The sequence below is a fragment of the Panthera onca genome, chromosome F2 (genome assembly GCF_046562875.1).
Source record: "Panthera onca isolate mPanOnc1 chromosome F2, mPanOnc1 haplotype 2, whole genome shotgun sequence".
Lineage (NCBI taxonomy): Eukaryota > Metazoa > Chordata > Mammalia > Carnivora > Felidae > Panthera > Panthera onca.
In genome coordinates, this window is record NC_138356.1 from 54,975,378 (window position 1) to 54,994,364 (window position 18,987).

The following is an 18,987-nucleotide window of genomic DNA, read 5'->3' on the forward strand; positions in this document are numbered from 1 at the left end:
TTCAGTTAGACTGACCAGGATTAAGGTAAAGTCTGTGATGTGCCATCTGTGGAAAGGAGTCAGCCTCTAGTTGATTTAGGGGTGTTTTTTAGATCCTGTATACTGCCTCAGGCTCCTTGGCTGCTGTTTAGCTAAGGATAAAAGAACTCAGACAGCTGAGGATAAAAGAAAGGGAAGAGAGAGGGGGAAAGCATCAAACACTGCAGACACACCCAACTGGCTGACTTCCAAAACATCCTCAGGTTTCCTCAGCTTTGATGAAGTGTTAAGATCTTGTTTTCATGGACTGAAAGTCTTTCAAATGGGTGATAGATCTTCTTGCCAGGAGTAAAAAAAAGAGAATAGAATGAGCCCTCTCAGTCTGCTACTGCCATCATTTGACTTTATTTGAAGAGCAATCAACTGATGAAGAGGACTCAGACTTCTAAAAAGAAGGGAAGTAGTACTGAGAACACTGGCCAAGTAAAATGATTTAGCAGGTGAAAAACAGTTTAAAAGTGCAATTTCCACCCCTTTCTTCCTGATAGTAGATGATGACACAGACACCAGCAGTATCTCGGAGTGTAAATGAAATCCTCTAGGGATTTCTTGCTGGCTTGCTCAGTGGCACAAGATGGAACCCAGAGTTGCATTGGCTGCGATGCGCTGAAGCGCGTAAGAAGGGCGTAGATGAGTGCCAGGCACACAGTAGGTGCTCAGTTGACTCTTACGGAAGGCTGCAGTGTGTCTTCATCATTTGCATCCCTTTAGGCTCTCTTCTCAACCACTGTAGATTGCAGATAAACAAAAGGTGACAGTTAGAAGGAAAAAGACATTGTATTGAAAATAAAGCAAAACTGATCAAGTGCAGTTTTAGGGGTTTTAAATGCAACTGGGAAAAATAAGTCATATGATGTGTGTGTGTGTGTGTGTGTGTGTGTGTGTGTGTGTATAAACTACAAAATGGAGACAGACTGTGGTGGCGCTAATGCTGTGCCAGCCTTTGTAAGCAACCCCAAACCTAAGCCTATGTATAAATGCCTTAGGGTTATAAAATCAAAAAGCTATGACCATCAGTCACAAACAGCGAACTAGCCTTTAAACTCCAACCAATCAAATAATTTCCTTTCTTTGTTTCCTCATCTTTTCTATGTAAATTTTTCCCCCAACTTTTTTTAGTGGAGTGCTCCTTACCACTTCCGGTTTGGTGTTACCCCATTCCAGTAGATTCTTGCTCAAATTAACTCTTAACATTTTTAATATGCCTCAGTTTATCTTTTAACTATGAATACAAAGCATAAACTATTGTATATATTGTGTAGTTTATATTTTGTATATATAAAGTTGCTCCTTCTGTGAAAACATTTTAGACTGAAAAAAATACTGAGTCACCTTTCTCTAAATTCAAGTGCAGTCTCTGTGTGTCTGCATAATAGTCCCTGGACAAGATCAATTTTATAAATTAAATAGATTCACCTCCTTTTTTTTTTTCATTTTGCTATTTGATCAAACACTAGAAAAATTAGTGGATTAAATTCAGACTTTCATGTGTTAACTCAAGTAAAAATCTTACTGCTTTTTTTTTAAAAAACAGACTACTGTCTCCAAATTAAGTGACCTTTTTAATTGTTAATATTTACTTATGGGGTCTTAATTCCTTAGACATATTTTTAAGCTCAGACTTCTTTCAGTTTGATCTTTCAAGTAAAAAAAAAACCCTACACATTAATAAAAAAGAGGATATAAGATAATAAGGCTAAAAATGATCTTCAGATGTTTTTTTTATCCCAGTTTCATTTATCCAAAGTGGGTGTGCAGGTTATATAGCTCTTCATCAGAGTGCAAGATATTCTGACTCTCTAATTATAATTACAAATTATAATTAAAACTGAAGTCATTATTCTTACTTCCAAAAAGAAAAACAAGGACATTTAATGGCATCTGCCTTATAGGGGCTCTTTCATACCTGGGATGGAACTCCCAGGGCCAGAACAGCTAATTATTTCTGCAGTGATTACACCAAACGTATGAACTTCAAATAGATTTCAGTATTTGCATTCTCCTCAACTTTTAATAGACAAGCAATACTGAAGGAGTACATTTAAAAGAGGCAAATTCCAATACTCCATCCACACAGATTCTGGTTTTGTAGCTTTGAGGTGAAGTTCTGGAGGCCTACATTTTTCTCTGCTGTTTCTTGGGATAGTCACACTTTGAGAAACACCCTGGGCTTTCAAGCCTGCTCCAATGGCAAATCTTAGTCAAATGCCCACTGTTATCTTTCTGCCACTCATAAATTTCATTCCCCTCTGTACAAATAAAAGCTCCATCAAATTATACTCTTGTTCAAAAATAAAGTGATTGATTTTTATGGTTTTCATATCGTTATGTAATTCTTCGTGAATTTAGGAACAGCCTCAATGACTTTAATTTCTTGGTTTAAAATTTGCATATGAGTGAAAGAATTACTCATGGATTATTCAACATTTAGATGAAATGTGAAATAATCACCTGCCGTTCACAGACCTGACCACAGTGTTTTAGAAATGGAGGAAGAATCTATAATGTTTCTTCAGGAAAAGAGTTTCTGGAATAATTTAGAATTTATGTTAGGCCATTTTAGGTTATTCAAAACTGTTGCTCATTTATTAAAATTAGTAATGTGTCTTCATTATTTTTTGGTCTTTCAAAAGTCAGCTTTAGCCTCACTTGAGTTAAGTTGAAAATCGCAAGGGAAATTTTGAAAGGAGTTTTTTTTCTTTTTGGGGGGGGGTGTGGACTTTGGCCAAAGAACAGATGAGGTACTTGTAGTTGAAATGAGTGACACCTGCAGTATTTTATAATTTGAGAGAGTTACAAATCTGAGCTCCCTCAAATTTTGGGTGGAAGTATCTACCTGATTTCTAGAATATTCTGGACTGGCATTGTCCAAATGAACTTTGTGCAGTGACAAAACTATTCTATATCTGTACTGCCCAATATGGTAGCCACTAACCATGTGTGCACTTGAAATGTGGCTAATGCAATATAGGCTGAATTTTAAATTTTTTACTTTTATTAAATTTTAGTAATTTAAATTAAAATAGGCACATGTGACTAGTGGCTACCAACTTGAACAGCACAGGTCTACATAATATATGCAGAATGCATCTATAGCCATATATTTATAACTTACATATACCGAGCCTATACAAAATTCAAAGTCCTTTAAAAAATTCTTGTTTCTTTAAAACATGATAACTGAACAGTGGCCTATGAAATTAACCATTCAAGAAAAAGGCACTCAACTTTTAGGCCTTTATTTTCCTTAGTGGAGTAAAGAGGAGTGTGGTCTGAAAAGGTTTCTCCAACTTCAACACTTTACGATTTACATTTATGTTGTTTCTAGATACTTAGTGAGGAACACAGAGAAATCAAGAATACATTTTTCTTGGCTTGCTGCTGTTATCTCTGTAGATTTTTCTTTTTGTGGGCTTTTTCACTTTCATGATTTCAGTTACCATCTCAGCTTTAAATCTCTGCATATGACCTCTTACACATACTCTTGTGCTACAATTACAATGATTTAAGGTTATCTCTTTTCGGATGTTCTACACAAATTCAGCCTAAACATATACATTATGTGCTGAATTGGGAACCCTCATCCCCATTTATGTGTCAAAATCCTAACCCAGTACCTAAGAATATAACCATATTTGGACATAGGGTCTTTAAGAAGGTAACTATGTTAGAATGTGGACATTAGGGTGAGTCCTAATCGAATATACCTTGTGTCTTCATAAGAAAAGGAGATTAGGACATAGATACACACAGAGGGAAGACCATGCAAAGACAGAAGGAGAAGTTGGCCATCTGTGAACTAGAGAAGCCCAGAAGAAACCAGTCTTGCTGACATCTTGGTCATCTAGCCTCCAGAACTCTGAGAAAATAAATGTCTGTTGTTCAAGCTGTCCAGTCTGTGGGACTTTATTATGGCAGTTCTAGCAAACTAATATCCAAAACACATTATCCAAAACTTCTTTATTTTCTTAAATACATTTTTAAGTTTATTTTTTTATTATCGAGAGAGAGAACACAAGCTGGGGAGAGGCAGAGAGAGCGGGAGACACAGAGTCTGAAGTAGGCTTCAGGCTCTGAGCTGTCAGCACAGAGCTGATGCAGGGCTCGAACCCACAGACCGTGAGATCATGACCTGAGCCAAAGTCAGACACTTAACCAACTGAGCCACCCAAGCACCCCAACTTCTTTATTTATCTTTTCTTAAAGAGTACAAACATTTTTATCCAGTCCACATTAAGGAAATAAACAAACAAATATTTGAATAATGTGTTACAGTGTTTAAAGCTTTGGAACATTGGTGTTTCTATTACTTTTTTCTTACCTCCTATTTTTGACAACTCTTGTTTTTCCTTACTCTGCTGCCAAGATTCCACTTTCTTAGGATCTCTATATCTCCTCCTTTTATGCTTGTTCTAATTCTAGTTAACTTTTAAGACCTGGACCAGGTGGTCTTTAAATTCAGGGTGAGCTACCGCTGTTCTCAACTTCCACTGCATTTCACATAGCTCTTCATTTGTCTTATTTACTTGAGTACAGGGTCCCTGTCATATTGATTAAAAAAAAATTCCAGTGGGAGCTCTTGATATTTAATGGGCACTCCAGAAACATATTTTGAAATAAACATGCAAAATAGTCTCGCTTCTTTAGATCCTAAGTTCCTTGATAGTTATTCTCTCTCATGTGCTTCGGATATGCAGTGTTCATTGAGTATTTACTATATGCAAGACACTGTAATTGTTTGCCTTTCACTTCATTTGGGCTCTATGCAAAACTTTATTCTAGGTGTGTTTTCGTTTTGCTAGATTGCTTAGTCAGGTAACCATTCAAGCATAAGAAGTGTCTGCTTGATTGTGCCATGTTATTTAATACTGATTTGAAGTGAACTACTTGTAGAAAAGTGGATAACTGTGATAGTTTGATTTGTAGTGAAATAATATACTTTTAAATGTATCTTTGCTCTTAAATTCATCTATGCTTTTAAGTGTATCTTTCATCTGCCTATCCATTCTTGGAAGACATACAGTAGTTGATTAAATTCAAAGAAGTCCTAAATCACTATGGAAAATCAGAAATTAATGCCACTTTCAGTCAGGCTGAGTTTATTGATGCTGGTTTTTATTTTAACCACAAATGACCATTTTGGCCCTATCATACATACATGAGTTCTCTGAGCTAAATGTTGTGGGAAATTTAATAGAAGAAATATTGAAAGATGTATGCACTAGTGGTCTCCTTTTATTTCATAATGCAGTTTTATTTTTTATTTTTCTTGTATACATTTCTGAAAAGAAGAGTTCAAAGTGGGAATGAAGGCAAGCCTGAGAAGTAATGGTCCCTCGGTCTATAGCTTCTGTAAATTGAAAGGCATATGGGAATTTCCCAAGGAAATAAGATGAAATAAAATATGAAGCAATAAAAAAGAAGAGCTAAAGTTCATATTTCTGTTCGGTTTACATAGGACATAAAACCATAGACATCATCTGTTTGAAATTTCGTTGATTTGGTATATAATTTCAAAAAATCATGAGGTATATCTGTGCCTAACTAAATACTCTGCATTCTCCCTCAGTAGAGGGAGCAGCAGATTCCTGATGGATTCAAGATTAGGATCAGGGCCAGAGTAGGGAACTAGCTGAGTTTATTATCCATTTCTGTCTTTACTACACAGCATCATCAAGACGTAAGAGCTTTATGAGGTCTTCCAGTTCAGTTCTCTTAACAGATGAGAGAAGTGAGGCCCAAAGGAGTTAAGATCTGGGACAAAACCAGATGTTTTCTAATTCACCCATGTGTCATTTTCACCATTTAGAGAATGCGAACGATTCACACTCATTTGAACTGAGCTACTGTTGTATGAAAAGTGGACAACTGTGGTTTCTAAATATCTAAGTACAGATTGAGGCAGTTCTAATTTTCACACATATCCAGAGAGAAATGTCAGGCAATTTGATCTTATGATATAAAGGTTGTTCATCATTAACCTGGTTGAACACCAGAAAAGGAAATTTTGATGAATAAAATAAAGCAACTGACACCCAAGTTTCAGAAGCTTAGATAATTTAAATGAAGATGAACTTTCTCTTTTTTTCTGATGACATTTACTGACTGGAAAGTCTGTATTGTTATCAGGAGGATTAATGCAAAATGGCATTGAATTGTTAAAGGTACTGTTTTTTTCATGTGATTCATAACTGAAAAAAAGTCAGTTCAATATTACAAATGTATAAATTGATTAATGTCCAATTATTTCAGCAAATAAACTACTTCCTGGAGGAAAGCCTTCTTTCCTTTTCTTAACTGCTATTATAAAAACAAAAAAAAAAAATTGCAGTGGTTTTAAATTATGGAAAAACACGCCCATAAAATTATTCTGTCCTAGCACAACTATCATTATTTTGTGTAGTCCCTTGTATTGTTTTAAGTGGCATTTTTTTTAAAAAAAATTTTTAGTGTTTATTTATTTTTGAGAGAGAGAAAGAGAGAGAGAGAGAGCATAAGTGGGGGAGGAGCAGAGAGAGGGAAGGAGACACAGAATCCTAAACAGGCTCCAGGCTCTGAGTTGTCAGCACTGAGCCTGATGCTGGGCTTGAACTTGGAAATGGTGATATTATGACCTGAGCTGAAGTCAGACGCCCAACTGACTGAGCCACCCAGGCACCCCTTAAGTGGCATTGTTTAAAAAACAATCTTAATTTTGGTCCTCAGTGGCAGAGATTTGAGTTTATTACACTCTTTGTCATAGCAGAGTACATCATGGTCTGGGCAAGGCCATTCACATATTATTTTATCTTTCTCCATTTTCATCCCTACTCCAGTGTCATACCTCCATTAGTCACTTATCTTTTAATCTGTGTTCATTGTGATGTATGCATATACACGTTATGGAAAGATCTGTAGTGCTATTTTGTTTAGCTGTGCTGTTCTTTTATATAAATGGTCATATACAAACCTCATGTACCTCATCCTATATTTTTAAGGTGCTTTCTTCATAACTTTTGCTCTTCAATTTCTTTTTAGAGGTTTGTATTTCAACTATTATATTTCTCATAGTCGTTTTCATACTCTATTCATAATTCCAGATTCTACCTCCTTATGATTCAGTTGCTGGTTCATGTTTATATCTCCCCTTGTCTCTTTGAGGCTATATATTTTATTTTAAAATGTTAAAAAAAAAGTTTTATTTTAGCCATTCCATTAATTTGGCTTCTTCTACTAGAGAGTGTTGAGCTTGTTAATCTACTTTCTTTAGAATTTGTGCCCCTCCTGTAGAATTTAGAGAGGAGGCTCTGGAGAGATACCATAAGGTGGACAGCCTCTGATGTTACCATCTGGGCTAGCCTATGACCTCTTTCCATGGCCATACTTTTGAGTGATCCATTCTATCTCTCTTTCAGGGCATCCTTCTGCACTGATAGTTGCTTCTCTTGGATTAAATCACCTAGGCTAGTCGTTCTGTAACTATAACATGCATCAGAATAATCAGGCATGCTTGTTAAAGCACAGAATCATGGGCCCCCCAGATTTTCTCATATGGTAAGTCTGGAGTGGAGAGGAGTATTTGCATTTCTTACAAGTTACCAGTTAGTGATGATGCTGCTGATCAGGAACCACATTTTGAGAGCTACTGGCTTAAATAATGGGATAGAAAGAGGAGAAGTAAGCAAATAATTAGGTGCTGGCTCATCTACCTGCACCTACTGTTTTCTGCTCCTCCTCACTAGTTCTAGAATCCATCCCTGTGTAGATGTTATCCTGAAACCTCTGTTAAGCTCTGACTTGTCCTTCAACTAATTGGGTAGATAGCGGTCCAGGGCAATGTGAGGCAGGATCAAAGGCCAGGGAAGGAAGTTCTTCTTAGTCTATTCCCATGGTTATGGTTTGGGGCCTTTTTCTGCTCTAGACTGTCCTTCTCCTTTTCCCTCATGAATGCCCCCTAACTGGGACATAACCAAATACTGTTTCATCAGAGCTTTCTGAAAGTTTTGTGTTCTTTAAAATTTTTTTTGATTTATTTACTTTTGGCTAATAAAATTTTATATATTTAAAGTGTACAATGTAATGTTTTGGTATATGTATACATTGTGAAATGATTACTGCAGTCAAGCTAATTAACATATTCATCACCTTTCCTTGTTACTATTTTTGTGTGTGTGTTGAGAATACCTGAGATTTACTCTTAGCAAATTTTAATTATACAATCAATTATTATTATAGTCACATGTTGCATAGTAGGTTTCCAGACTCATTGGTCTTATCTTGAATGAAAATTTGTATGTTTTGATCAGTATCTCCTTTTTCCACCTTCCCCCAGCCTCTGGTTACCACCATTCTTCTCTCTATTATTATGAATTTGACTTTTTTTTTTTTTGAGATTCCATATATAAGTGAGATCATGAAATATTTGTCTTTCTGTGTCTGGATTATTTCACTTAGCATAATGACTAGGTTCATCCATGTTGTCACAAATGACAGAATTTCCTTCCATTTAAAGGCTATTTGAATAATATCCTGATATATATATATATATATATATATATATATATGTATATATATGTGTATATATATATATATGTATATATATGTGTGTATATATATGTGTATATATATATATGTGTATATATACATATGTGTATATATATATGTGTATATATATATATATATATATATATATATATATATATAACTCTATACTACATTTCCTGTATCCATTTGTCTATTGATGGACATTTAGGTTGTTCCACATCTTAGTTATTGTGAATAATGCTACAATAAATATAGTGGGCAGATATCTCTTTGAGACATATATCCTTTGGATACATACCCACAATGGGGCTGCTAGATTATATGGTAGTTCTCTTTTTGAGGAATCTCCCTACTGTTTTCTATAATGCCTGTACCAGTTTACATTCTCACCAATAAGGTTTCCTTATTCTCCATATCCTTGCCAACACTTGTTATTTCTTACCTTTTTAGTAATAGTTATCCTAACAGGTGTGAGGTGATATCTCATTGCGGTTTTGATTTGCATCCCTGACGATTAGTGATGTTGAGCTTCTTTTCATATACCTGTTGGCCATTTGGATGTCTTCTCTGAAAAAAATGTGTACTTTGCAGATTAAAATTTTTTTTTAACATTTATTTATTTTTGAGAGATAGAGAGAGAGAGAGAGACAGAGTGTGAGTGGGGGGAGGGGCACGCAGAGAGGGAGACACAGAATCTGAAGGAGACACTAGGCTCCAGGCTGTCAACACAGAGCCCGATGTAGGGCTTGAACTCACGACCTGTGAGATCATGACCTGAGCTGAAGTCAGATGCTTAACTGATTGAGCCACCCAGGTGCCCCTTGCAGATTTTTAAATTGGGTTATTTGTTTTTCTGTATTGGGTTGTGAGTGCCTTGTGTATTTTGGATATTAGCCTAAAAACCTAGCCCATAGTTTGTAATATTTCCCCCCATTTCATAGGTTCCCCTTTCATTTTGTCAATTGTTTCTTTTAGAAGCTTTTTAGTTTGATGTATTCCAACTTATTTAGTTTTGCTTTTGTTGCCTGTACTTTTGGTGTTGAATCCAAAAAATCATTGCCAAGCCAAGACTAATGTCAAGGAACTTACTCCTTGTGTTTTCTTCTAGGAGTTTTATGGCTTAAGTTAAGTCTTTGGTCCCTTTTGAGTTAATTTTTACATATGGTGTAAGATAAGGATCCAATTTTATTCTTTTGCATGTGGATATCCAGTTTTCCCAGCACTATTTATTGAAGAAACTATCCTTTCCCTGTTGTATATTCTTGGTGCTTTTGTCAAAAATTAGTTGACCGTGTATGTCTGAATTTATTTCTGGGCTCTCTACTCTGTCCCATTAGTTTGTATGTCTGTTTTTATGCCAGTAGCATACTGTTTTGATTACTATAGATAGCTTTGTGGTATACTTTAAAGTCAGAAAGTATAATGTCTCTAACTCTGCTTGCTCAAGATTGCTTTAGCTATTTGGGGTCTTTTGTGATTCCATATGAATTTTAGGATTGCTTTTTCTATTCTTCTGAAAAATCCCATTGGAATTTTGATAGGGATTGCTCTGAATCTGTAGATTGCTTTGGATAGAATGGACATTTTAACAATATTAAATCTTCCAATCCATGGACATGAAATATCTTTCCATTTGTGTCTTTTTCAATGTCTTTCATCTATGTTTTATTTTTTTCAGAATACAAATCTTTCACCTCCTTAGTTAAATATTTTGGAGTATTTATTCTTTTTTTTTTTGCCTTTGTAAATGGGATTGTTTTCTTAGTGTCTTTTTTGAATAGCTTGTTGATAGTGTATAGACATACAAATGAATTTTGTATGTTGATTTTATATCCTCAACTGACTGGATTCATTCATTAGTTTTAACAGTCTTTTCATATTCTTTAAGGTTTACTACATAAGATCATGTCATCTGCATAGTTTTATATTCTGAAATCCATTGATATACCTCTCATTTGTGCAGCTTCTAGGGTCAAGCACAAGGTCAGAGCCACCATCATATGTTAGTTTGCCATCTTGTCTAGCTTCCTAATATTTGTATGTATTTTTAAAAAACATAGCACATGTATAGTTTCACAATGTTTTATTTTCTACCTAGCACCTTTAATTTCTATTTTAAGGTTTATAATTATGGAACGTAATAATCTTAATGATTACAGAATACTGTAATGATACATTACTTGGATAAACTATATTTTACTTAATTATTCCTTACTGTGGACATTTGAGATGCTCTCCATTGTCTCAACGTTAGTAGTAGCATTAAATGTATTTAGTTAAAAAAATTTTTTTTGATGTTTATTTATTTTTGAGAGAGACAGAGACAGAATGCAAGTGGGTTGGGGCAGAGAGAGAGGGAGGCACAGAATCTGAAGCAGGCTCCAGGCTCTGAGCTGTCAGCACAGAGCCTGACGTGGGGCTCGAACTCACAAGCTGTGAGATCATGACCTGAGCCAAAGTCGGACACTCAACCGATTGAACCACCCAGGCGCCCCTAAACGTGTTAAGTTTTTGATAGCTACACAGGCATTTTTGGATACATTCCTTTTTTTTTGTTTGTTTGTTTTGTTTCTCAGTATTCTGAAAGAGTTAAGGCAGCTTTCAGAAGTGCTTTAAGTTCTGGGAGAATCTGGCTCTTTGTGTCTGATTCATTTTCTGAGTGGGTGGTGTATGGTTCTAACCTTGTCACTGACAGGAAAGTTCAGATTTCACGCTGTAAAGAAAGAAGAAGTCTGTCCTTACAGATCTCTTTGACTGAAGTATTTGCCTGCAGACAATGATTATACGCACTCTTCCATCATCACCCTGGTAGTTGCTAGTGTCAGTTCTTTGAATTGAAATTGCAATTTCCTTTGTTCATCTGGGCTATTTTTAAATCTTGGCAGCTCATTTAAAAGGCACAAGTTGTGTTTCAGGTTAACCCTGTCCAAATTTTGTAATAATGGTTTATACCATTGAGGGCAGCCAAAATAATCAAATGAAGGAAAAACACATATTTTCTAATTTATTTGACCAAAATGAATGTTCAGATAACATGACTTTAGTTTTTATATAAACATAGTGTTTTGGTAAACAACATCTGAGAATAGGTTAATGAATCATCATGGGAGGAAACTAGAGAATCTTTGATTTTATAAAGGATGTTTGCAGTCATTTAAGTGAACCTACCACCCAAAGCAAAACTCCCCACAGTGTGCCTGATGGCCTATCAGTTTTTGACTAAACCCCTTCCATGACTGGATTACCACCTCATCAGAACACCCATTTATTCTTGGACAGCTGTAATTAAAAATTCTCCTTTTTATCTTTTCTTGAGTTGAAATCTTTTATTGTTTGTTTTTAGATATTCACTTGTTCCTTTTTTTTTTTTTTTAATCTCTACCTTTACATCCATTTTCAGAAATATTATTGATTCTTAAATGTTTGGTCTTCTCCAGAACAACTAGGCTGCTAATCAGCTTTTCTTATCATATGTTCAGGAACCCACTTTCTCAGATCGATGGTTAGGGTGAGGGTAAGGGTTAGGGTGAAGGTAAAGGTTAGGGTTAGGGTGAGAGTTAGGGTGAGTGTGAGAGTATGTGCCTAGCATCTTGCAGTTCAGAGACCTCTCCATAGGGTTAGGTTTAAGTTAGGGTTAGTGATTAGGAGTTAGAGGTTACAGGCAATGTTAGTGTTAGGGTTTGAATTAAGTTTAGGGTATTTGCCTGGTATTCTGCAGTTCAGAGGACACTTCAGAGAATAAAACCCCAGACTTCTGCCGGGGTGAAATGAAACTTGTCCTTTTGACACCTACTGAATGATACATTGACTTCTTTTTAGAGCCTTACAGAAAAAGGTGTTTTTCTTCTCCTTATAATCCTTTAAATATTTGAGGACATCTATATGGTTTTATTCTTTGATACAAATATCTTTAGCCCATGCAGGCTTTTTTTTTTCCTAAGATGATGTTCATATTCCTACTCATCCCAAATGCTTTCCTGGATATTTTCTAATCTGTCCATGTTCTTAAAATAAGGGCTGTAGCGCACAAAATATTGGCTCACTGATTACAGTGAAACCACTTTGCCTTCCTACGATCTTGACTTGAGATTTTTGCTTTACAAATATCTTAGGGACTTCCTTCAAAGTTTATTATAGTGTAAGATTTCCCTGTTATATACCTATAAGTACATATTATTTCCAACAGTCTTATCCTAGAACACAGTCTCTGAGACATGGCACCTTACTCACAAGAGTTAGGTGTAAAGTTGGTAATTATTAAGCTCTTTTATAAGGGCTCTATCATAAAGCCCAGGTGCTTTTGATAGGAAGTGTGGTTCATAATAGATAAAAACATTATCATTTACACCTGAGAGCTAATCTTTAATTGCGCCTTGAATTTCATGACCCATAATGGGAGAAAATTAAAAAAAAAAAAAAAGAATTTGTCAACACACCACAACTAGCAATAGACAGTGTTGTATGCCTAGAGGATTTGTGGTCTAATTATTTGTAAAGCATATCAGACTTAGATTAAAAGGGATCTTTCACATCATATCCTCTTATATATATGCTCAGGTCATTGATCACTCCTGACCTATCTCAAATACCTAGGAATCATTTGTATTTTGAGAGATTATTTGAGAATGGATTTCGCTTTTTTACCTTTTTGTTTTCTTTTTTTTTCGACTTCCTACTCTACAGATCATTATTTTCATCATTTTGAACATCTTGATTGAGTTCAATCAATCTGTCTATTTAATAGAAAACAAAATCAGTTAATGTTTAATGACATTTATTAATCAAGTTAGCCACAAGTGTCAATCTAGCTATTCCTTAAAGATATAAAAATAAAAAATATGTGGTATACTTAGTGCCTTGTCATTTTTTTAATGTTTATTTATTTTTGATAGAGAGAGAAAAAGAGAGTGCATGAGCTGGGGAGGGGCAGAGAGAGAGGGAGACAGAGGATCTGAAGCAGGCTCTGTGCTGAAAGTGGAGAGCCCAATGTGGGACTCAAACTCATAAACTGTGAGATCATGCCATGAGCTGAAGTTGGATGTTTAATTGACTGAATGATCCAGGTGCCCCATTGTGGTTTGTTGAATTAGATTTTCAGATTTTTTAAATTGTGAAATTTATATACAAATACAAAGTGTATATAATATGTAACATGCATATAATTATATATATATACACACACACACATATATGTATATGTATACACTATGTATACAAATATATACATATATCTCATATAACTCAGTTGAAGAAATAGACATTATTAATGCCAGAAACACCTCTCCCTTCCCCCACCGTGAACACCTCCTGATTCAGACCTCCTCCCAACAACCATCCTGTCCAAAACACAATCTTGGCTTTTATGATAATCATTTTCTTACTTTTTTAAAAAATGGTTTTATTAAGTAAGTATGTATCCATAGGCAATACATTGCTTAGTTTTTCCTATTTGGGACCTTAGTATAAATACAATTCTATTTTGTATATTTTTCTATGGCTTGCTGCTTTTGTTCGATGCTATGTTTGTATAATGTATCCACATGGATATGTGTAGTGTGTTTCATTTATTTTTTATTGCTGTATGGATACATTACAATTTACTCAGTTTACTGTCAGTATGTAATTAGATTATTTCTGGTTTTTGTTTTGTTTGTTTTTGTTTTTATCTATTAAAGGTTTTTATCTATTAAATAGATTATCTATTATCTATTTTATCTATTATCTATTATTATCTATTATCTATTACCGCCACTAGTAATACTTTTTATATATCAACTGGTGCACAGGTGCATGTTTATATTTAAAAATGGAGAGTGCTGGGTTGTAAGGTATGTGAATGTTCAACTTTACTACATTAGGCCAAACCGTTTCAAAGTGATTATATTAGCCACATATGTTAGTATAATCTCTGATTACTAACAAAACTGAGCTTCTTTTCGAGTGTTTACTGGTGTTTGAGTGGTCTTTATTTTTGAAGTGCCTGATTAGGCTGTCTTTTTCCTTTCTGATTCATAAACTTCAAAATGAAAAAATTTTTTTAAGTTTATTTATTTATTTTGAGAGCGACAGAGGGGTGTGCACAGGGGAGGGGCAGAGAGAGAGAGGGAGACAGAGAATCCCACAGCAGGCTCTGCACAGCCAGTGTGCAGAGCTTGACGTGGGATTCAAACTCATGAAACCATGAGATCATGACCTGAGCTGAAATCAAGAGTCGGATGCTCAACCAACTGAGCCACCCAGTCGCCCCCAAAATGGTATCTTGATATTGGTCATTAATTGAGAGCCAAAGCATAAGAGACTCTTAAAAACTGAGAACAAACTGAGGGTTGATTGGGGGTGGGAGGGAGGGTAGGGTGGGTGATGGGTATTGAGGAGGGCACCTTTTGGGATGAGCACTGGGTGTTGTATGGAAACCAATCTGACAATAAATTTCATATATTGAAAAAAAAACAAATATCTTTTACTAATATAATTTTTTATTGCCTCTAATTTGTATATTTTTGGAACTGATGTTCTTGATTTTAATGCAGTTGAATATATCAGTCTTTTGTTTTTTGGTCAGGATGTTTGGAATTTTGAGTTCTGTTTGAAAATTTTTCTTCTCTATGTTGCGACTGAAAATAATTTTTCTAAAAGGTGTATCACTTTGCTTTCAATTATTATGTGTTTGAGTGGCAGGAAACATCTATCTGTGTTATATATGGACAGATTAAAGACAAAGAAAGATTTCCATTTCTTTGTCCTAAGCGTAGGACATTTGGTATTTATGGAAGACACTTACTGTTCTATCTAGTGCTTAAAAACCAATTTTATAAATAACCTGTTTCTGAGGGTTTTTTTCTGTGTATTTCACTGCTTAGAAACAAACTAAAAAATCTGATTCTTCTAGAGCCTATTGTTATATTTCACAGTACCAAACAATTTCTGGAAAGTGCTAGAAAAGGGTAGCTACAAACTGTGCAGAACACCTGTTCTCTGAATATTCCAGAAGACATCACTTAGTCAGGTACAGATACATACTTTGTAAAGTCACACTGCCAGCCACTCTGACAACTAAGTGTAGCTATTGGAGGGGAGTTTCTCATTGTTTTAAGCTTTCTATGTAGGTGATGATAAATAACCCCTTTTAGCATAAAAAAGTAAAATTAACATTTAAGTTCATGAAAGCATTCCCCAAAAGAGGTAATACTTCCGAATGGTTTAGAATACTCTCTTGCCTTTGGTGTTATGTCTAAGACTTTGCCTAACCCCAGGTCACAAATATTTCTATGTTTTCTTCTTAGAGTTCTATCGTTTTAGCTCTTAGAATCAGTCCATGATCCATTTTAAGTTCATTTTTATGTATGATGTAAAGAAGGGGTCCAACTTCACTCTTTTGCATATGTGGATATCCACTTCTTCTAGCACCACTTGTTGAATAGACTATTCTTTCCTATTGAATTGTCTTAATTAGCACATTTGTTGAAAATCAACTGACCATGAATTTGAGGATTTATTTATGAACTCTTTCTGATGTTTCATTGATCCATATGCCTGTCTTGTCTCAATTACTCAATTACATTGTCTCAATTACTATAGCATCAATGTAGGTTTGAAATCAGGAAGTGTGCTCTAACTTTGTTCTTACTTTTCAAGATTGTTTTGCTTGTATTTTCAAGATTCGGTAACTTGTATTTTCACATTTAGTTTAGGATAGGCTTGTGAATTTTCATAAGAAAGTTAGCTGGGGTGCAGGGGTGCCTGGGTGGCTCGGTCAGTTAAGTGTCAGACTCTTGATTTCAGCTCAGGTCATGATCCCAGGGTCATGGGATTGAGCCCTGTGTCATGCTCTGTGCTGAGCATGGAGTCTGTTTGAGATTCTCTCTCTCCTCCACTTGGACTTGCTCTCTCTCTCTCCCTCTAAAATAAAATAAAAAATTAAAAAACAAAAGAGGAAAGTTAGGTGGGTTTTGACAGGAAGTACATTGAATCTGTAGATTAATTTGGGGAATATGATCATCTCACAATATTAAGCATTCTGATTTATAAATACGTATTTCTTTCCATTTATTTAGGTCTTCGGTTTCTCTCAGTAATGTTTTATTGTTTTTGAGTATAAGTTTTGCACTTCTTTTGTTAAATTTGTTCCCATGTGTATTATTCTTTTTGACACCAAGTGAATGGAATTGTTTTCTTAATTTCCATTTTTGGATTGTTCTTTGGTAGTGTGTACAAGTGCAGTTGGTTTTTGTGTATATTGACCTTGTATGCTGCAATCTTGTTAAATTCATGTATTAGTTCTAAAAATGTCTGTGGGTACATTAGAGTTTTCTTTTTTTTTTTTATTTATTAAAATTTTTTTTTCAACGTTTTTTATTTATTTTGGGACAGAGAGAGACAGAGCATGAACGGGGGAGGGGCAGAGAGAGACGGAGACACAGAATCGGAAACAGGCTCCAGGCTCCGAGCCATCAGCCCAGAGCCTGACGCGGGGCTCGAACTCACAGACCAAGAGATCGTGACCTGAGCTGAAGTCGGTCGCTTAACCGACTGCGCCACCCAGGCGCCCCCCTTAGAGTTTTCTACATACAAGATCATGTCATCTACAAATAGAGATAGTTTTAAAACTTTCCTTTTCAATCTGGATGCCTTTTTTGTTTCTTGCCCAGCTGCCCTGGCTGGAACATCTCATTCTGTGTTGAATAGAAGTGGCAAAAGTGGATATTCTTGTCTTACTGCTGTTCTCAGAGGGAAAGCATTCAGTTTCTCACTATTAATTATGTTAGCTATGGGTTTTTGTAGATGCCTTTTATCAGATTGAGGAAGTTTCCCTCTATCCCTAATTTGCTGGGCGTTTGTATCATGAAAAGGTATTGGATTTTGTCAAATGCTCTTTCTGCATTATTGATGCCCCTTATCAGACTGAAGAAGTTTCCTTTTCTTCCTAATTTGCTGAGCATTTTTATCATGATAGGGTATTGGATTTTGTCAAATGTTTTCTTTTTCTGCATTATGGAAAAGGTAATACATTTTCCTCCACTTTATTATATTGATGTGGTGTGTTACACTAATTTATTTTCAGATGTTAAAGCAAACTTGCATTCCTAGGATAAATCCCACTTAGTTATGGTATATAATTATTTAAATGTTTTAGGTTCAGTCTGTTAATATTTTGTTGAGGAGGTTTATGTCTCTATATGAAATATTCGTCTGTAGTTTTCTTGTGATGTCTTTGTCTGGTTTTGGTATCAGGGTAATACTGACCTCAAGGAGTGAGTTAGGAAGTATTCTCTTCTTTCCTAATTTTTAGAAGAGTTTGCAAGGAATTTGTTTTTCTTTAAATGTTTTTTTTTATGTTTATTTATTTTTTTGAGAGAGAGAAAGAGAGGGGCAGAAAGGAGAGGGGCAGAGAGAGAGGGAGACACAGAATCTGAAGCAGGCTCCAGGCTCCAGGCTCCAGGCTCCAGGCTCTGAGCTGTCAGCACAGAGACTGATGAGGGCTCGAACTCGTGAACCATGAGATCATGACCTCACCCAGAAGCCAGCCACTTAACTGACTGAGCCACGAAGGTGTCCCTCTTTTTTAAATGTTTGATAGAATTAACCAATGAAGTTATCTGAGCATGGACTATACTATTTAAGAAGTTTTAAAATTATTAATTCTATATCTTTACTTATTATAGATCTATGCAGAATTTTTATTTTTTTTCTTCAGTCAATTTTGGTAGTTTGTGCTTTAGTAGGAATTTCCCCATTTTATCCAAGTTATCTAATTTATCAGTGGTTTAGCTCTTTCTTCATGTTATTTTGCAGTTAAATGAGGGTTCTCAACAGTGTACTTACTGTTTGCAATGGGGTTTTGATTTAAAAAACACCAGAGCCATCTCAAAGCTGGTAAACTAATCTGGTATAACTCCACAAAGGCTATGGGGTCACACTTTTTCTTTAGGAAGTGAAGTCTCTATTACTTCAGGCTATAAAGGGGAATACCAAGGGGGAAGAAGAAATGTTTATATTCAGTCTCTTCTATCAGGATTTTTTTTTTCCTGAGGCTTCAGGTTCAAGGATTTCTGTTTCAAGGATTTCCTGATTCCCATGATTGTACAAAGTCTCTACAGAACCATTTTTTTTCTGACTAGATTGGGCTGGGTGAAGATAAGGAAACAACTATGGTGCTATTTTTATGAAGGAAGGCCATTTTTTAAACATCCTTCTTATGCAAATTATATATAACTCTTGGGCCACAGAAGTGCATTTTATCCAGGACTAGCCTCCTGAATAGCTTAGGACTATGGAGTTTCCAGATCTGTTAGGGTCTTATGTAGTCCTGGGTCACCTGCCTGAGGATGTAGCTTGAGTTAGTCTCCCTGGCCACAGTGTATCCAGCTGAGGCCAATTATGTACAGTCAATCCATATGCCTCAACAATGTAATAGATTCCAAAGGC